This window comes from Macaca fascicularis, chromosome X, assembly GCF_037993035.2.
Source record: "Macaca fascicularis isolate 582-1 chromosome X, T2T-MFA8v1.1".
Classification (NCBI taxonomy): Eukaryota; Metazoa; Chordata; class Mammalia; order Primates; family Cercopithecidae; genus Macaca; species Macaca fascicularis.
In genome coordinates, this window is record NC_088395.1 from 6,325,649 (window position 1) to 6,343,964 (window position 18,316).

The following is an 18,316-nucleotide window of genomic DNA, read 5'->3' on the forward strand; positions in this document are numbered from 1 at the left end:
TTGATAAATATATTTATTTACAGAAAATCAACAGGCAAACCATCTCAAGTTAATTAGGTCAATGACAGTTTAGAACTTTGAATTCACAGCAGCAGTGCTCTCTAAACATGTAAGTGCATAAACAAAGGCTGACTTGAAATGAGGAAAAGAATAGAAAGAAATAATGAGTTTCTCACGGGGAGGCTGTTCTGGAACTCTGTGAATGAGGTAATGCAAAGGCCAACATAGCAATCCTCACCCGAACTCCCCATCCATCCACTCAAAAATACAAAAAACAAAACAGAAAAAAAGAATTTCAAACTGGTTGGTGCTCCTAAAATGATAAGGGGAAAAAATGACCAGAGAGAGAAACCGAAAATGGTCTTTTTAAACTTAATTTTATCCTTCTAGAAACTGGACCTAGCTGGAAAAGGTCACACAAACCACATATCTCATTCAACAAAATACGGCACTTTGCCATTTTCCAATGCCCTGCTGTGGGTATTTTTCCCCCTGAATGAACCCAATAAGTTGTTCGAGCAAAATGTCCTATCTAAGTAGGGTAGCACATCTGTTTCAATTTCCTACATTTGATCTATTTTAGCAGTATCCTCATTGTGTCATGAGAGCCAACTGAGCTATCGAAGCCTAATAAAAATGTTACCCAACTATCTTGCATTAAAAAAACTAAAAACTTCAGAATCTTTTTTTTTTTGGTTTAATGTTTATCATAGCTTCTCTCTCTCTGTATACATATAGTAATATATACAGTAACATATGTTATATTACTATAAAATGTAATTTGTATAATATAGTATATGACTATATAATATATAGTCATATATTACTGTACTACTAGTAATATAATATATAATATTTATATTTGTAAAGTAGAAATATTTTTAATTCATATTTGTATGCAATATTTTTATATAGTGTGTATATACACAGTATATTTAACACACACTATACATAAATATGACATACATTATATACATACACACTATATATACACACTATATTTAAACATTATATACACTATATTACATTATAGATAATACATAATGTATTATACACTATATATACACATATATAATGTATTATATACTATATTACATTATATATAATACATATATAATGTATTATTACATTATATATAATGTATATAATGTATTATATATAATATAATATATATATTACCTTACTTTCTTATAGGGACTCTGAGGCTGAACACAGTGGCTCATGCCTGTCATCCCAGTGCTTTGGAAGGCTGACTTGGAGAATTCTTTGAGTCCAGGAGTTCGAGACCACCCTGGACAACACAGCAAGACCCACTCTCTCAATTATATTATATATAATATATGTATTATATATAATACAGATATAATGTAATATAATTGATAATATTATATATATATATATAATGTAGAGAGAAAAGAATAAGAAAAAAGTGTCTGAAGTTGTTTTTTAAAGCAAGATATTTTGGTAACATTTTTATTAGGCTTTGATAGCACAGTGGACTTCTCACATGTATGTGATATTTATACCTATGTATACACACACACGCATATATATGTATCTTACGTCCAGTAAAGAATATGTTTCCTGAGATTAGTGTTTGTATCACACTTAAGTTTTGTATTCTATTTCTTCCTTTTCAGAAAGTAAGACTTGATCACAGTTATTTTATCCTAAGCACCTTAATACATTATTTGAAAATCACAGGTATTTAATAGAATTTGTTGAATGAATGAATGATTTAATAGCCCTATTGAGTTATTAATTGAAATATTTTCCTCTGTCTCCATAAACAAGGTTATCTCCATTTGGAAATCAGTAGTTTACTGAGGATTTTTCAGGTTTTGCAAGTACTGATTTTTGGGATTTGGGGGTACTGAAAGTCTGGCATCCTGGGAGAGACCCAGCTTTAGACAGACCAGGAATGGTTAGTCACCCTATTTGGAGAGATTATACTTTCACTTCTTTTTGCATTCTTTATTGTCCATTCTTGCTAGTGTGTTGCTCCCTATGTAACTTCATCCTTTCATCTTTACATGTTTCCAATTTGTCCCTGCTCCAGAAATGAGCCATATGTTTCTCTAACTGAACAAAAGCCACCACTAATGGCGCAGTGTCTAAGCTATTTCTCCACAGCCTACTTTAAATAACTGTGTGTTAGTTAATTCAAGGAATAAGGGGAGGAAAAGATAGACTACCCCAGTCCTCACTGACAAATAAAGTTTACTTTAAAGCATTAAACAGACCCATAGTTATTGGGTACCCTAAGGTATTTCATCTTCCTAAGTTTTTTTTTAATTAATTTTTAAATTTTTTTTTAAAAATAGAGACAGGATCTCACTATATTGCACAGGCTGGTCTCAAACTCCTGGACTCAACTGATCTTTCTGCCTCAGCCTCCCAAAGTGTTGGGATTACAGGTGGAAGTCACCTTGCCGCCCAGTCACTTTTCATTTTAAACTTGTCATGTAACATCCTCTCTGAAGATGTACATGCCTAGTGATAGACCCTGAGAAAGATTCTCTATGGGTCTCCTGATGCTGTTAAAAATTCCCACAAATTCAATGGCTTAGAACAACACTAACTTATTATTTTACAGTTTTGGAGGTCAGAAGTCAGGAATGGGTCTCACTGGGTTAGAATTGAGATCTCAGCAGGGCTCTAGGGGAGATTTTGTCCCCATGTCTTTTCCAGCTTCTAGCGGCCACTTGTGTTTCTTGGTTTGTGGTCCTTTCTTCAATTGTTTAAAGGCAGCAGTGTAGTATTTCAAATTACTCTTTGCTTCCATCATCACATCTTTTTCTCAGATCCCCTTACTTTCTTACAGGGACTCTAAGGCTGAATGCAGTGGCTCATGCCTGTAATCCCAGTGCTTTGTGAGGCTGACTTGGAGAATCCCTTGAGTCCAGGAGTTCAAGACCAGCCTGGAAAACACAGTAAGACCCAGTCTCTGCAATTTTTTTAAGTTAGTTGGGCATGATGGCACTCACCTATAGTCTTAGCTACTTGGGAGGCTGACACAGGAAGATCACTTGATTCCAAGAGTTTAAGGCTGAAGTGAGCTGTGATCTCACCACTGCACTTCAGCCTGGGTGACAGAGTGAGACTCTCTTTAAACAACTTTTTAAAAAGCGTGGAGGCAAACCCTGACCAAGGTCTAACTCTGTTGTGCATACTTTACTTGATCAGATGATGCTTTGCCACGCAACATGAGTGCTGGATTCCGCAATGAGCAAAACACTGAACCATTTGGACTCAGTCTTGGTTAAATGAAGGGCCAGGGGAATCTATGGTCAGTCGAATAGTGGCCCCCCAAAACGTCCACATCCGAATCCTAGGTGGTGTGAACGTGTGACATAACCTGGCAAAAAGGACTATGCAGATGTGATTAAGAATCTCGGGATATGGAGATATCCTGGATTATCTGGTGCTGATGTACTCACAAGAGTTCTTTTGTTATTGTTTTTTGAGACAAGGTCTCACTCTGTCACCCAGGCTGGAGTACAGTTGCACAACCACGGCTCATTGCATCTTCGAACTCCCATGCTCAAGCCATTCTCGCCCCTCAGCATCCCAAGTAGCTGGGACTACAGGCGTCTGTCACCATACTCAGCTATTTTTTTTTTTAGAGATGGGGTCTTGCTATGTTGCCCAGGCTTGCTTCTACTCTTAAAACAGACCCATCTCCTTCAAGGATCCTCTATCAAAGACAACACTCGTTCTTAACTGATGCATTAGCTCTTCAAGTTAAGTCATCAGAAGAGGGAACCCACTGCTTTGGTGTCCCAAATGCCTCATCTTGCTGAGTGAACATTAAAAGAAACATTTAACAGTGACCAAAACGTGTTGTGTAGTCAAAAGAGTGCACACCCGAACTGAGTATTTTGTCATCCTTTCTGATTTTTGCTTAGCTATTTTCCCAAAATGAGATGCTATTTACATATCTCTAACTCATCTTAAGGCATTTTTTTCTGATGTTGCTAAAGAAAAGAAAAAAACTCCCAAATATCAGTCAAAGACTGCAAATATTAGCATACAGCTGATATTCAACTGTTTTTGACCTATAAACCGAAGTGCCAATTTCTTGTAGTTCAATCTAGAAATAATTCATTAACTGAGAACTCACTGTGTGTTTATGTTTTCTTTCCTTATTAGAATGGCAATTGAAAGAGATGAAAGTTGGAGATTTTGGTTTCATTGTCTGAAGTGCTTTGTATTGAATTCAGGAAGTAATGGTTCATTGATTTGCTGACTCACTCATTCTATGAGGATTTATGGATATTCATTGTGGGTCCACAAATGTACTGTATTGTGTGGCTACGAAACAGAAGGAAACAGTTTGTGCCTTAAGGAAAAATTTGATGCGGACTGGTTCTAGCATGTTCTAGAAGAGGTGGTAAAATCAGAAAACTTAGCACAGCATCTGTATTAGTCCATTCTCACACTGCTAATGAAGAGGTTATCTGAGACTGGGTAATTTATAAAGGAAAGAGGTTTAATTAACTCACGGTTCAGATGGCCGAGACCTCAGGAAACCTGCAATCATGGCAGAAGGGGAAGCAAGCACATCCTTTTTCACGTGGTTGCAGCAAGGAGAAATGCCGAACAACAGGGTGAAAATCCCCTTATAAAACCATGAGAGCTCATGAGAACTCACTCACTATCATGAGAACAGCAGCATGAGGGTAACCACCCCCATGACTCAATTACCTCCCACTGGGTTCCTCCCAGGATACGTGGGGATTATGGGAATTCAAGATGAGATTTGGGTGGAGACACAGCCAAAACATATCAGCACCATTCTTCACTACTTTGCCACTTGTGCTGTGAAGTTTTTACTACAATCTTATAGTATTTTAAAGAGCCCATGGAACACATTGCCCAGTATTTATTCATTTAAAAAAATTTTTTAGTTAAGGATTGTAAGGTTAGTACAGCATGAAGAAGTCAGGCTGGATATAAAGAAGAACTATAAAGCATGCTGTCCCCAAAAGAAGCATTAGACGTTCATTTTCCAGGAAAGGGTTAATCTCTACATGTATTCTCATAAAGTACCCACAGGTGACAATGACATCTCAAGGTTTATTTGTTGAGTCCCGTGATTCTCCTCCAATGCATCACATTTTTATTCCCCTGTCCCTGTGGGGAAAAATAAAGATACGGAATAAAGCACTTTTACAACTTTGATTAACTTTACACAGAAGGACGAGATCATGTATTTGGAAGGTGAACTTGGGATTTGTAAGATGATGAGTATATTTAGTAGCACCATAAAGAATAATGACCCTGCTATGGAAAACGGTTAAGCAATGGCATAATGTCTCAAACTCTTCATTTTCTGGGAGAAAAAAAAAAAGCTCTAATAATGATTATTATATTTTATAATGGGATTTAGTGGTTGCCTAACTGTGTTTTGATTTTCTGGGATTAGTGCTCGGTGCCATAATTGTAATTTCTTCTGATTGCAGACTGCATTGCAGTCTCCAACCACTCGGTTTCTTCTGAGCACCAGTCTCTGCGTTCTTTCCAGGCTGATTTGAAGGCAATGAAGCAATCTATATTTAGGCATTTTGCAGAGGTTTTTATTTTTGGTTAAATGTTAAGTATACATTTTCCTGTAGTAAATGCTGCTAACAGCAAAGGAGTAAAATGGATTTTCAGGAGAAAGTATTTGAAACCTGACTTGCCTTTAATCAGTATCATCTCATCTCTGTAGCTCAAAGCCCTTTAAATGCAGATAAAGAAGAAATTAGAAGATGGACTACATTTGCCAAAGTCTATCCAAATGCCATCAAACATTTGATGTGGAGTACAGTAAATAACTTAAAAGATTCCTCCATTTAGACTTTAAGCAGTAGAAAGTTTGGTATAGATACAGGCTACCTTGGGAGCACAAACAACTCAACTCAACATCCTAACAAACTGAATGTCTGGCCCTCACAGGGCAGGCATATGGAATGCATACTTGCCTAAATCAAACCCCTGCTCCTACTTTATGTCCTTATTCTAGTTCTCTCCTTTCCATTCTTACCTGAGTTTAGTGTTTCATTTGTTCATTATTTTATTCATTTATTATTCATTTTCTATATTTATTTTAGTTTAGTGTTTCATTTGTTCATTATTTTATTCATTTATTATTCATTTTCTATATTTATTTTATGTGTCTTATGTTAAATCCTTTGTGGAAAAAGATAGAGGATAGATGGATGGATGAAAGGATGGGTGGATAGATGGATGGATTAATGGATGAGTGGTGAATGGATAGATGAATGGATAGATTGATGTGTGGATGGATGTATGAATGGAAAGATAGGTGTATAGAAGAGTGGGATAGATGAATTGATGAAGCAATGGATGAAGTAATGAGTGTATAGATGGATAGATGGAAGTAAACAGGTAGACACATGTGTGAATCAATGGATGAATGTATGTAAGGTTGGGATGGATGGGAGAATTGATGAAGAGATGGACAAATAAATAGGTAGATTGATCTATAGAGGGAAGCAGGTAGATGGATGTGAGAATAAATGGATGGAAGGAAGGACAGACAGATGAATGAATGGATGGAGAGTGGGTGGATGAATCTAGGAATAGACTAGTGGATGAATGGATTAATGGATGGATGGATGGAAAAGTGGGATGGATTAATCGATGAAGAGACAACAAATAAATAGGTAGTTGGATTGACAGAAGGAAACAGATTAATGTGTGGATGGATGAACGGATGGATGGATAGATAGAAGAGTGAGATGGATTAATTGATGAAGAGATGGACAAATAAATAGATTAATGGAGGGAAGCAAGTAGATGAATGTGTGAATAAATGGATGGAAGGATAGATGGATGGATGGATGGATGGATGGATGGATGGAGAGTGAGTGGATGAATGAGGGAATTGATGAATGAATGGATGGACAGATGTATAGAAGAGTGAAATGTAAGACTCAATGAAGACATGGGTGAATAAATAGGTAGATGGATTGACAGAGGAAACAGGTGTGGCTAGATGACGGATGGATGGAAAGTGGGTGGATGATTGTGGAGATGGATGAATGAATGGATGAATAGACAAGCAAGTGGAGAAATGCCTACTTACATAAGTGAATCTTTTGAATAACCATAGCATTCTACCACATGATCATTTATTTCCAGGCCTTCTCCTCCTTTCTGTCATCATCAACATTGCTGTTGCTTTAGTTTGGTTCTTCATTCCTCAGCTCAAATTATTTCTCTTCCTTCAAGTGTCCTTCCTCTGAGAAACCCTTCTTTCTTTTGCCCTCCTCTCTTTTTCAGAATTTAGACACTCCCTTTCATCTATAGCCAAATCATCTTGAATATAACTGTATGATAGCACATCTCACACCTTTTGTAATATTTCAATCTCCTTTAACAAACAGTGGGCCTCTTCAAGACTCCTTGTTTTGGTATTATCTTAAAATTCCTGATGCTAGACATAGTGTTTTGCACACTGCAGTAATAGAAGCTTGCATTTACGGTGTTCCTACAATCCACTGTGTCTGTTATATGTACTTCTGGTATCTTGTGTCCTTTAATCGTCATAATAGTCATAAGTTGTAGGTTCTATTGTGATTCTCATTTTGCAGTTAAGAAAGCTGAGGTTCAGAGGTGTTCAGCGACTTGCCTATCACAAAGCTGATAAGTGGTGGGACAGAAAGAAACAAAGGCAGTCTGAGTCTATAGCATGCTCCTTGAGCATTTTTTAATGGGGATAATATCTTCCCAAAGGGGATGAAAGTTGGTTCTTGGAAGGTGAAAAGGCCATTCATGTATGACGCTCAGAGATACAGACATACACAGATAAGGAGTATATCTGTTAAATTTGCATGGGGAGGGTGGGTTAGAAAAAAAATGTGTAAAATATTTCTTAGTGGGCAATGATGAAGAAAGGTTGAAGAACATTGAGTAACACCATTTACTCTCAGGTGCTATAGCATACAGTCTGTCATTAGAAGATGAAGAGATGGATAAATGGATGCACAGAAGAATACAACTTCTGGTATTTGTTCTGGTGCTTAAGAAATATGGTGAACAGACACTAAGATGGCACTCAAATAACCTCAATCTGGTGTGTGAACTGCCATAGTGACTTGATTCAAACACATAGAATACATCAAAGATGGCAGGATGTCACTTCCACAATGAGTTACATAAAACAATGGCTTCTGTCTTTCTAGTAGAGTTTCTTTTGCTGGCTTTGGCTAAAATAAGCTGTCATATGGAGAGATCTACAAGACAAGAAAATGAGGCTGACCTCTTGCCAATAGCCAGCAAGGAAATGAGCCATTCTCTCCAACAATCTGCAGGGAACTGAATCCTGCCAACATTCACAAGACCCTGGAAGAATATCCCGCCCCAGTCAAGACTTCAGGGAAACCCACTTGTGGTCAACACTTTGACTACAGCCTTGGGAGACCCTGAAGCACAAGACCCATCTAAGCTGCCCCTGGAGTCCTCACTCAAAGAAACTGTCAAATAACAAATATGTATTGCTCAAGCTGAGAATGTTGCAGTTATGTGTTACACAGCAATAGGTCATGAATTCAAGGAGTTTAAAATCCTTAATTTAGACCCATGAGAAAAACCCAAGGCAGCTATGTAAAGTGTGGATTCTGTGTGTTGGTTTGCTTTCACATCACATGAGATCAGCTAAATAAAGTTTAGCCAGACTTAAAATTTATGTTTGCAGATTTCTTGACTTCAAAGTATAGGGAGGTCACCAACTTTTTTACTGGTTGAGGGGTTGGAACTGTACACCTTAAAATCATTCCCCAGAACAGCTAGAGGCAATGATTGAGCTGATTTGTTTATGCACAGATGTGTGGAAAACTCCGTAATAAATTTATTTAATGATGGTTAGCTAGTTGGCTGGCAAGGTTGATGTTTTATGTGGGTGCCCAGCATCCCCTGCTGGACTCTGGTCAGTCCCCTGCCCAGAGATTTATGGATGTACAGACAGGTGACTAGCAGGTACCAATGGATAGGAAATAGTTGATTACACACACAGTAAATGGCAAGAGGATTTCCCAAAGAGAAGGGCTCAGGTTCACTCTAGAGTGGAATTAGAGCAAGGGGTTGAGGGCAGTGGCTCTGAGTTTTCTTGTTGTTGGGAGATAGGGCCAGGGTGAAGCCTCCTGCCTGAACATGCATTAGGATGTGCACGGCTTAAATGTCCCCCATTGCCTCCCAAGTGGGTAGCTCCCAGGCTTTTTCATCGGCTTGTCCAGCTGTGGGACAAAAAGGAAAGATTAGGGCATAGAATTTGTAAACTATCAGTGGTCAGCCATTAAAAAAAATTAATTCAGGCTGGGCGCTATGGCTCATGCCTGTAATCCCAGCACTTTGGAAGTCTGAGGCAAAAGGTTCACTTGAGACCAGGAGATCGAGACCAGCATGGGCAACATAGTGAGACCATATCTCTAAAAAAAATTTTTGATTAGCCAACCATGGTGGTGCATGCCTGTAGTCCCAGCTACTTGGGGGATTGAGGAGAGAGGACTGCTCAAGCTCAGAAGGTCGGGGCTGCAGGGAGGTATGATCACACTACTGCACTCCAGCCTGGGTGACAGAGCAAGACCCAGTCTCTAAATAAGAAAAGAACAGATTCAGATCCTTCATTACAGTTGTTACTTAGTGATAGAGTATATGCAAATGATTGTTAAGACAGAATACATACGATATGGTTGATCAGGAAAAGACTGAAATGATCAAGTATTGGTCTAGCTTGACTGAGGCGGGAGGGTTTCACCCATTTTGAAGGATTCATAGCATCACCTGATATGGTTTGGCTGTGTTCCCACCCAAATCTCATCTTGAATTGTAGCTCCCATAATTCTCGCATGTCATGGGAGGGACATGGTGGGAGGTAATTGAGTCGTGGGAGCAGGCCTTGGCCATGCTGTTCTCATGATAGTGAAGTCTCATGAGATCTGATGGTTTTATAAAGGGGAAATCCCCTGCACAAGCTCTCTCTTGCCTGCTGCCATAGAAGATGTACTTTTCACTCACCTTCCACCATGACTGTGAGGCCTCCCCAGCCATATGGAACTGTGAGTCCATTAAACCTCTTTTTTTTTGTTTTTAACAAATTACCCACTGTTGGGTATGTCTTTATCAGCAACATGAAAATGGACTAATACATCACCCTTGAGATACGAAGATAAACACAAGAATAGAATGGAGAGAGGAGTCAGGACTTAGAGTCCCCCAACCTGGATGCAGTCATCATCATACTATCAGTTTCCAAGTTCTGTCCTTATAGATAGATAAGGTTAATGCATGTCCTGGTTTGCCTAGGAAAGTCTTGATGTACACGTTGCTCTCCCAATGGAATTATCAAGAGTGTTTCCTTTTGCTCCCCAGAATGTCTCAGTTTGGTGGATAGAGTGCATACTTTTCCTTCTCCCCCACACATGCATAGGAACTACCATAATACACACTGGAATCTGTAGGCTTTTTTCCACCATTGTGGAACTTAATATTTAAGACAAAGCAATTCAATGTTAATAGTAACTAATATCAAAGGATGGTTTAAATGCCCACTGCAAAGAACTGTTTTATTCATGAAGACCTGGGCACAAAGTCTCAAGTGTTCAATCTCTGAACCGATGCTGGCTTACTGTCATACAGGGCTCTGTGGTCTCATAAGGCTCTTTCATCTTTTTGTCTTCCTAAATCCAGAAAAAGAGTTTGTGAGGTAGAGCAGGTATTAATATACCCAATATCAAGATAAGGAAATTGAGGTTTGGAGGCATAGATTAATGAGTTTACCTACATTTGTACAAAAGAGAGCTTATTCTAGGTTATTGGAATCTAAAATAGTCTAGTGAGCTTTCCATTCCCACACTTAGTCTGAGCTGCCCTGCTAACCTGTGTATCCAATCTGGGTGTATGGAAGAAAGATAGATTCTACACACTAGAGATGGAAACTTATGGCACACTTTGAGAAATCTTATTAATCATTTAGAGAATTCATAGGAGCATTAAGTATTAGAAGATCTAATAAAAAGACAGAAAATTTGCAATGTGACTGCCCTCCTCCATTACCCGCCGAAGATACTCAAAGCAGAGAAAGAAATAGCCTTACCTTAGTTTGATTGCCTCCATTCTGTAGCCCTACATAACTGCTTTAGAATAACATTCTTCCCTGTATCCCTATGGCAACAATAAGTTCTGATGATAAGAGTCACTTGTTTTGAATTTGCTTTTCAAGTCTCAATGCTAAACTTTTCAGAAATGCTACAACCATTGAATTATCAAAGTAGAAGACAGTTCTTGGTGAGGATAAGATAGAAATTTCTCTTGCACAAGTTGTGTGCCTTGCCAAGGGAAAACATAAGAGTCAAAGGGAAATAGAGACAGTGGAAACTGGAGGTGTTATCTCTAATATGTTCGCTAACCTTGTTTTATATAAGATTTCTGAAAATGTTCTATCTCTTGGTGGTGTTTCAAAAAGGACATTGCCTATTTCACATTGCATATTGGATATTGGACCTCCTGTGTCAAACAAAAGTCACCTACAATTTTGCCAGCCAAATATTCTTTCTATATATTTTATCTCATTGTTATTATAATTCTGAGGATCCTGGAAAGTTTTATGACCACAAAAATAGGAGAGGAGTGCTTCTTCTTTTTCTTTTTCTTTTTTTGAAACAGTGTCTCGCTGTTTCCCAGGATGATGGGTGGTGGCACCATCATCTCACTGCAGCCTCAACCTCCTGACTCCCACCTCAGCCTCCCAAGTAGCTAGGAACACAGGCATAGACCACCTTGCCCAGCTAATTGTTTTTTTATAGAGATGAAGTCTCACTATCTTGCCCAGGCTGATCTCAAACTCCTGGGGTCAAGCAATCCTCCCACCTCGGCTTCCCAAAGTGCTGGGATTACAGGTCACTGCACCTGGCTGAGGCACGCTTCTTAGTAGCTATAAATGACACAGAACCACTATGTGGTAGAATCAGATAGCCACGCCTTTTATTCTAATCTCTTCTGACATGGGATGTACATAATAAATTGCATGTGTGAAACAGACTAACCATTCTCCCATGAATGTAAACTCCCAGGGAAACCCAGTAGGCAACAAAAAGGAGAAATGGAGCTCAATAAGTTTATCTGAAGCTAATTGCATGATATACTCAAGGGCTGGCCAGCTGCAAACGCCTGTGGAGCAGCTTTGAGAGCATGTGCTGAACTTTAATCTTTACTTAGGGAAACTCCCATGATTCCACAGGAATTTTGCCTCTGTAAAGACCATAACATATGGTCCATTTGCAGAGACATATGTTTGAGTAATGGGCCCTGGAGCAAAACATTCACAAATTCTTCTCTTGCTCATTTTGAAATTAGCTAGCATGCTGATAGTCGGTGGATAGTTACTCTCTATCTCCTTGGCCTCTAAAGGTAGGGCATGAGCGGGTACCTTTCAGACCATTGTCTCTGATGATCTGTCTCCATAGGAAAGAGGAAGGAAAGGCAGGTCATCACGAACTTTACTCACACTGAGAACACTGCTTTGCTGTTAATCTGTAAAGAGAATGAACAACTTTCTCATTGCCTTCGGCCCTAGAAGATCAACCATCTGTTGTATGAGAACACATGGCAACTCAGGTGTAAAGTAGAGTCAAGGAGATTCAGGCAGAACTATGAGTATAGAAGGGCTCTGGCAAAGAAAGGGCCAGCCTCACCAGCAACGTCAACATCTGGCCCCAAAGGGGCACCTTGCCTCTGCTCCCCAAGTAGAGAGTGCTGAATGAGCATGCCATTTTCCACTGGGGATAGAAGAACCCCTCTGTCTCTCTATTAGTGATCTCTGAAGACATGTTCAATTATCTCTTTTTGCTCCAACTTCACCAGTGCTGACGCCTCTTTAGCAATACCAAGACAGAATATAGCCAGGCACTTTGGGAGGCCAAGGCCAGAGGATTGTTTGAGAGCAGGAGTTTGAGGCCAGCCTGGGCAATATAGTGAAGAGCCCCCGCCCCCATCTCTGCAGAACAATTTTAAAACAAAGTCTGCGTTTCCCCAAAATTCTTATGTTGAACTCTAACCCCCAGGGTGATGCTGTTAGGAGGTGGGGCCTTTTGGAGGTGATGAGGTCATGTGATGGTTAATACTGAGTGTCAACTTGATTGAAGGATGCAAAGTATTGTTCTTGGGTGTGGTAGCAAGTGGCTGTAGTCCCAGCTACTCTGGAGGCTTAGCAGGTGGAATTGCTTGAGCCCCGGAATTCAAGCAGTGAGACGTGATTGCACCACTTCACTCCAGCATGGGCAATAGAGGAAGATCCTGTCTCAAAAAAAAAAAGTTAAAATTGAAAAGATAGAATAGATAAGACAGATGTCTCTTAAGCTTGTCAATTCTCAGTAGGGGTTATGGACCAAAGGAGGTGAAATGGCATTGAGAGAGTCATCAACAGTACATAGGGAAGCCAGTGTGCACAACCTACCTAACACAAGAGGCTTCCATACTGAGGGTGACTGAATTGCATCTTTTTCACAGCAGGGAGGCTTTTTTTTTCTCCTCTGAAACCAAAAGTATCCATGCAGTATCCACCACATGGATCAGTCATTGGAGAGATTGCACTCAACAGGATAGATGTGGCTCCTGCCTTCAGGAAACTAGAAATGAAAAGCATGGGTTATGTACACAATTAAGGCTAGTCAAAGGAAAACTATAGGATCTTAGGAGAACACATAGAAAGAAAAATTTACCACAATGACAGAAATTGTAATGTTTTTCATGAGAAATGGGCATTCTGTAGCTCTTGTACCACCCTGCACAACATGATTTCTGCTATGATCAGAAAGTCTGCGTTGCTCCAAAATTCTTATGTTGAACTCTAACCCCCAGGGCGATGCTGTTAGGAGGTGGGGCCTTTTGGAGGTGATGAGGTCATGTGATAGTTAATAGCGAGTGTCAACTTGATTGAAGGATGCAAAGTATTGTTTCTGGGTGTGTCTGTGAGGGTGTTGCCAAAAGAGATTAACATTTGAGCCAGTGGACTAGGAGAGGCAGACCCACCCTCAGTCTGGGTGGGCACCAACTAATCAGCTGCCAGCATGACCAGAATAAAAGCAGGTGGACGAACGTGGAAAGACTAGACTGGTTTAGTCTTCTGGCCTTCATCTTTCTCCTGTGTTGGGTGCTTTCTGCCCTAGAACATCAGACGCCAAGTTCTTCAGCTTTGGGACTCAGACTGGCTTCTTTACTCCTCAACTTGCAGATGGCCTATTGTGGGACCTCACCTTGTGATCAGGTAGGTCAATATTCCTTAGTAAACTCCCCTTTATGTATACATCTATCCTATTCATTCTGCTCCCCTACAGAACCCTGACTAATACAGGTTATAAGAGTGGAGACTCATGAATGGGATTAGTACTCTTATAAAAGGGACCCCAGAGAGCTCCCTTGCCCCTTTCACAAGTGAGGATACAGCAAGAAGGAGCTGTCTATGAACCAGGAATGGGTCCTCACCAGACACTGAATCTGTCACACCTAGATCTTGAACTTCCAGCATCTAAAACTTAAAAAAAAAAAATAAGTGTCTTGTTTATAAGCCACTTGATCTAGGGTCGTGTCTAATAGCAGCTCGAATGAACTGAGATCGTCTCTTTTTCACTTGCTGTCTTGCAAGATTAATCCATCAAATCTACCCTCACACTTACACGACTCTCTGCACTTAAGGACAAATTTGTCCACTAGCCATAGCTACTAGGAAGAGGATTGTAAAGTGTTGCTCTGTTTTGTGTTGTTTTTACTTGGGGTGGGATGAGAAGAAATTATGAGAGCAACAGGCAATTTTAAAGCTGTGGGGTAGGCAAGCAAAGAACGTTACAACAGAGGACCGGTGAGAATTAAGGAAGCAGAGGGGTTACTGACAACAACGAATTCTGTGTCTTTCTAGTCTGCCTAGTATGGGGACTTGGCTGAACATTTTAGCTAACCTAGCCTTCTGGACAAATCCCCAGCTGCGACCTCGCAAATCCATCCCACTCTCTTTATTCTCTCCCTTGAATCACACCTCCTCCTTACTAGCAAGGTAAACAGAATCTTATTAAGACATCTGGCCAACATCAACAGCTTATCTGCATGGAAAAGCGACTGTAAATCCGTCCACCAACAAAATGAATGTGTACAAAGTGCAAGCAGTTCTCCACGCCAAAAAAAGAAAGAAATTTAAAAAATAGGTCATGGAAAACAACTGCAAGGGACTGATATTTACATTAGGATGTGAGTCTGGTAAATGGGCCATATTCTATCAACTCGCCTATCCATTTATGCAAAGAAAGTAAACAGAACTGATATTGGGAGAGGCAGCCAACTAAACTGTGGCACCATGTGCGTTTTCCACCTTGCATTTGTCATTTTCATGAATCGGGGAGCCCCAGGTTTAAGAATGAAGTTCTTTTCCTTTATTGTAGCTCCTTGAACTCCACACATTGTTATTACTATTATTATTATTATAATAACTTCCTAAATGCTCTGCTTTGGCACTCTTCACTTACTTCCTTTATCCCTGTGATAGCAATGCCAGCAACGGCTGCCTACTCCTCTTACAAATCCCTTGATAAAACTCACATATTACGCTGAGCCTCGAAGCACTGTTTGCATTGCGGCTCCTATCTGCTCACTTGAGTGTTTTGCCAAAGTGGCGTGCAGTCGAGAAGGGTGTTTACTGCTGGCGGTGAGGATGCCGTCTGCTTAGGTTGGGTAAACTACTCACAGAGCTGCACTGGGGGACACACAGGGATCTTCCTTGCACACTACCTGTTCAGAGTGAAAGGGTACAGTGTGTGGCAGATGACAAAGACCCGTCATCTCTAAGTTATCAGCTGCAAGGAGGGTGCTTAGAAAATTGTTCTCTCTCTCTCTCTCTCTCTCTCTTTCAGTATGAATTGAGAATGAATTGTCTCTGGGTTTCCTTGGTCACCCACTGGCTGGTCCAGTTGGAAGAAGAAGAAAAGCTGAATCTCAAAATGATGCACAGAGAGGGAGGTTTGCCAGGGACAGTAACTGAGAATGAGAAAACCCAGCCTGGACTCCCCTATCCAAACTCTCTTTTCTCCCATGCTCCCTGAAGAAGGAGAGAGGGGATGAGGGAAGAATGATCCTAGAGCCAGATCCATAGCTCTGAGGTTTTTTCCTAAAAGGAGGTTGGGATTTTTGTGGGAACAAGTAAAAGAGGAAATGCTCTCCTGAGAGATCTGAATCTAAAGATAGAAGAAGCAGTAAGGGTTTTGTTTTGGCTTGATTTTGGTTTGTTTGTTTGCTTTTTGAATTAAAGAAAAAAAATAGGAACCTTGAAGTTTGAAAACATTCTCCTATTGTTATAGTTCCCTGTAGTTAACTGTAACATAAGCAACAACCTCAAATTATTAGTAAGAACAAATTTAATCATGCATATAGCAACAATTCAACAAATACTGTTAATGATTAGCGACTGGCAGGTAAGTAAACTGCTTGCAAAGATAGCCTTGCTATGCACGATCATAATTATTTGCATACACCAGTTTGACCTTGACAGTGAGGAGTACAAACTATCGGGTTGGCACTGACCTCTCATAGTCCACATGTTTCTGTTGCTTATGTGGAAGGAGAATATCTTCTCCAGGGGTGCTAGGAACCAGGGAGTTTAGGTAACGATTAGCAACAAGGCAAGCTATGAATGATCAAAGCCAGAGCTAGAAGAAACAACATAAACATTATATTTACATCCTGGGCAACATAGTGAGACTCTGTCTCTACAAAAAAAAAAAAAAAAAAAAGGAGAAGTTAGCCAGAAGTAGTGGTGTATACCTGCTGTTCCAGCTACTTCTGAAGCTGAAGCGGGAGGATTACTTGAGCCCAGGAGGTTAAAGGTGCAATGAGCTGTCATTGCACCACTGCACTCTAGTCTGGGTGACATAGCAAGACCCAGAAAAAAAATAAAAATAAAAATAAAAATAGACACTACATATAGGAAGCAATGGTAGAGTGGACAGGATTGTGATGGGCATAAGAGAAACCTCCATCTCCCCCTAACAGCTAGACAGAGGTAATCTATGGGGGTTATTTTGGTTAATGTATAGCAATTACTTCCCATGCCTGTAAATGTTATAGCTTCTGCTTTCCAGATAAAGAAATGAAGCCTCAAAGGACATGTAACTTTTTCAAAAGATACACAGTAGCTTTGTTCCTAGCCTAAGTTCCATACCTTCATTCCTAGCCTAAGTGAGAAGACAGCTGTCATTTCCTGCAGATGACTGAGTTCTGCTGGTTTAAAGTGTTGACCAATTTTTTTTTTCTTATCAAGTGATTCTTGGCACTTTGATTTAACAATACCTTAACTCGTAAAGCATTATCCAAAGCTGTTAGAAAATCTTGTCATATAGCATCCAGTGAACTGCCATTGTCTCCAGTGGCAACGGTATCTTTTAACATCCCTTGTAATGGTGCTTTAACAAAAACCTCTGCCTCCTAAATCCTTGCTGGCTATGTCTAACAAAATAGCCTTTCTGAGGTGGTCTCTCAATATGTTTTACAAAATTGTCTAAAATATTTCCCCCATAATGGTGAAAGTTATAAAGCTCATTATTGACCTTCTTATTGAAAAATGGCATTATACATGTCACTTTGGAGGTTTGAATAAGTCAACAGAAATGTAAAGATAGAATTCAGGTTATAGAAAAGTGAAAGTGTTTGATTTCCTGTTTTTTGTCTTTTTTTAAAAAAATAACTAATTCATCTTTTAAGACCATTTTTTAGTCTTTTCTCCTGCATGGTTTCTAATCCACTGTGAAAATTAAGGTTAATTCTAAGCTCTATCTGGTGAGATAACGAGAATGGGAGACGTGGTTTTTACTGTGTATGTGAACAACCATTTCAGTAAGAAATAGTCTGATGAACTAAAAGAGAGAGATCAGAATGCGGCCATAGACAGAACTGGCTCAGTCCATTTAGTGATGTTCACATCAGCTATGTGTATCAGAAAAGTGAATACCGCATACCTGCCCAAATAAGTGAGTGATCACAGGCAAACACACCCAAAGAACCACCACCAAAGTCCAAAAATTAAGCACTGCATGCATCTCCAAGCACCCATGTATTTGTCCATTCTCACAATGCTATAAGTACTTATCCGAGACTAGGTAATTTATAAAGCAAAGAGGCTTAATGGACTCAGAGTTCTATAGGGCTGAGAAGGCCTCAGGAAACTTACAATCATGGCAGAAAAGGAAGCAAACACATCCTTCTTCACATGGCAGCAGCAACGAGAAGTGCAGTTTGAAGGGAGGTTAATCCCCTTATAAAACCATAAGATCTT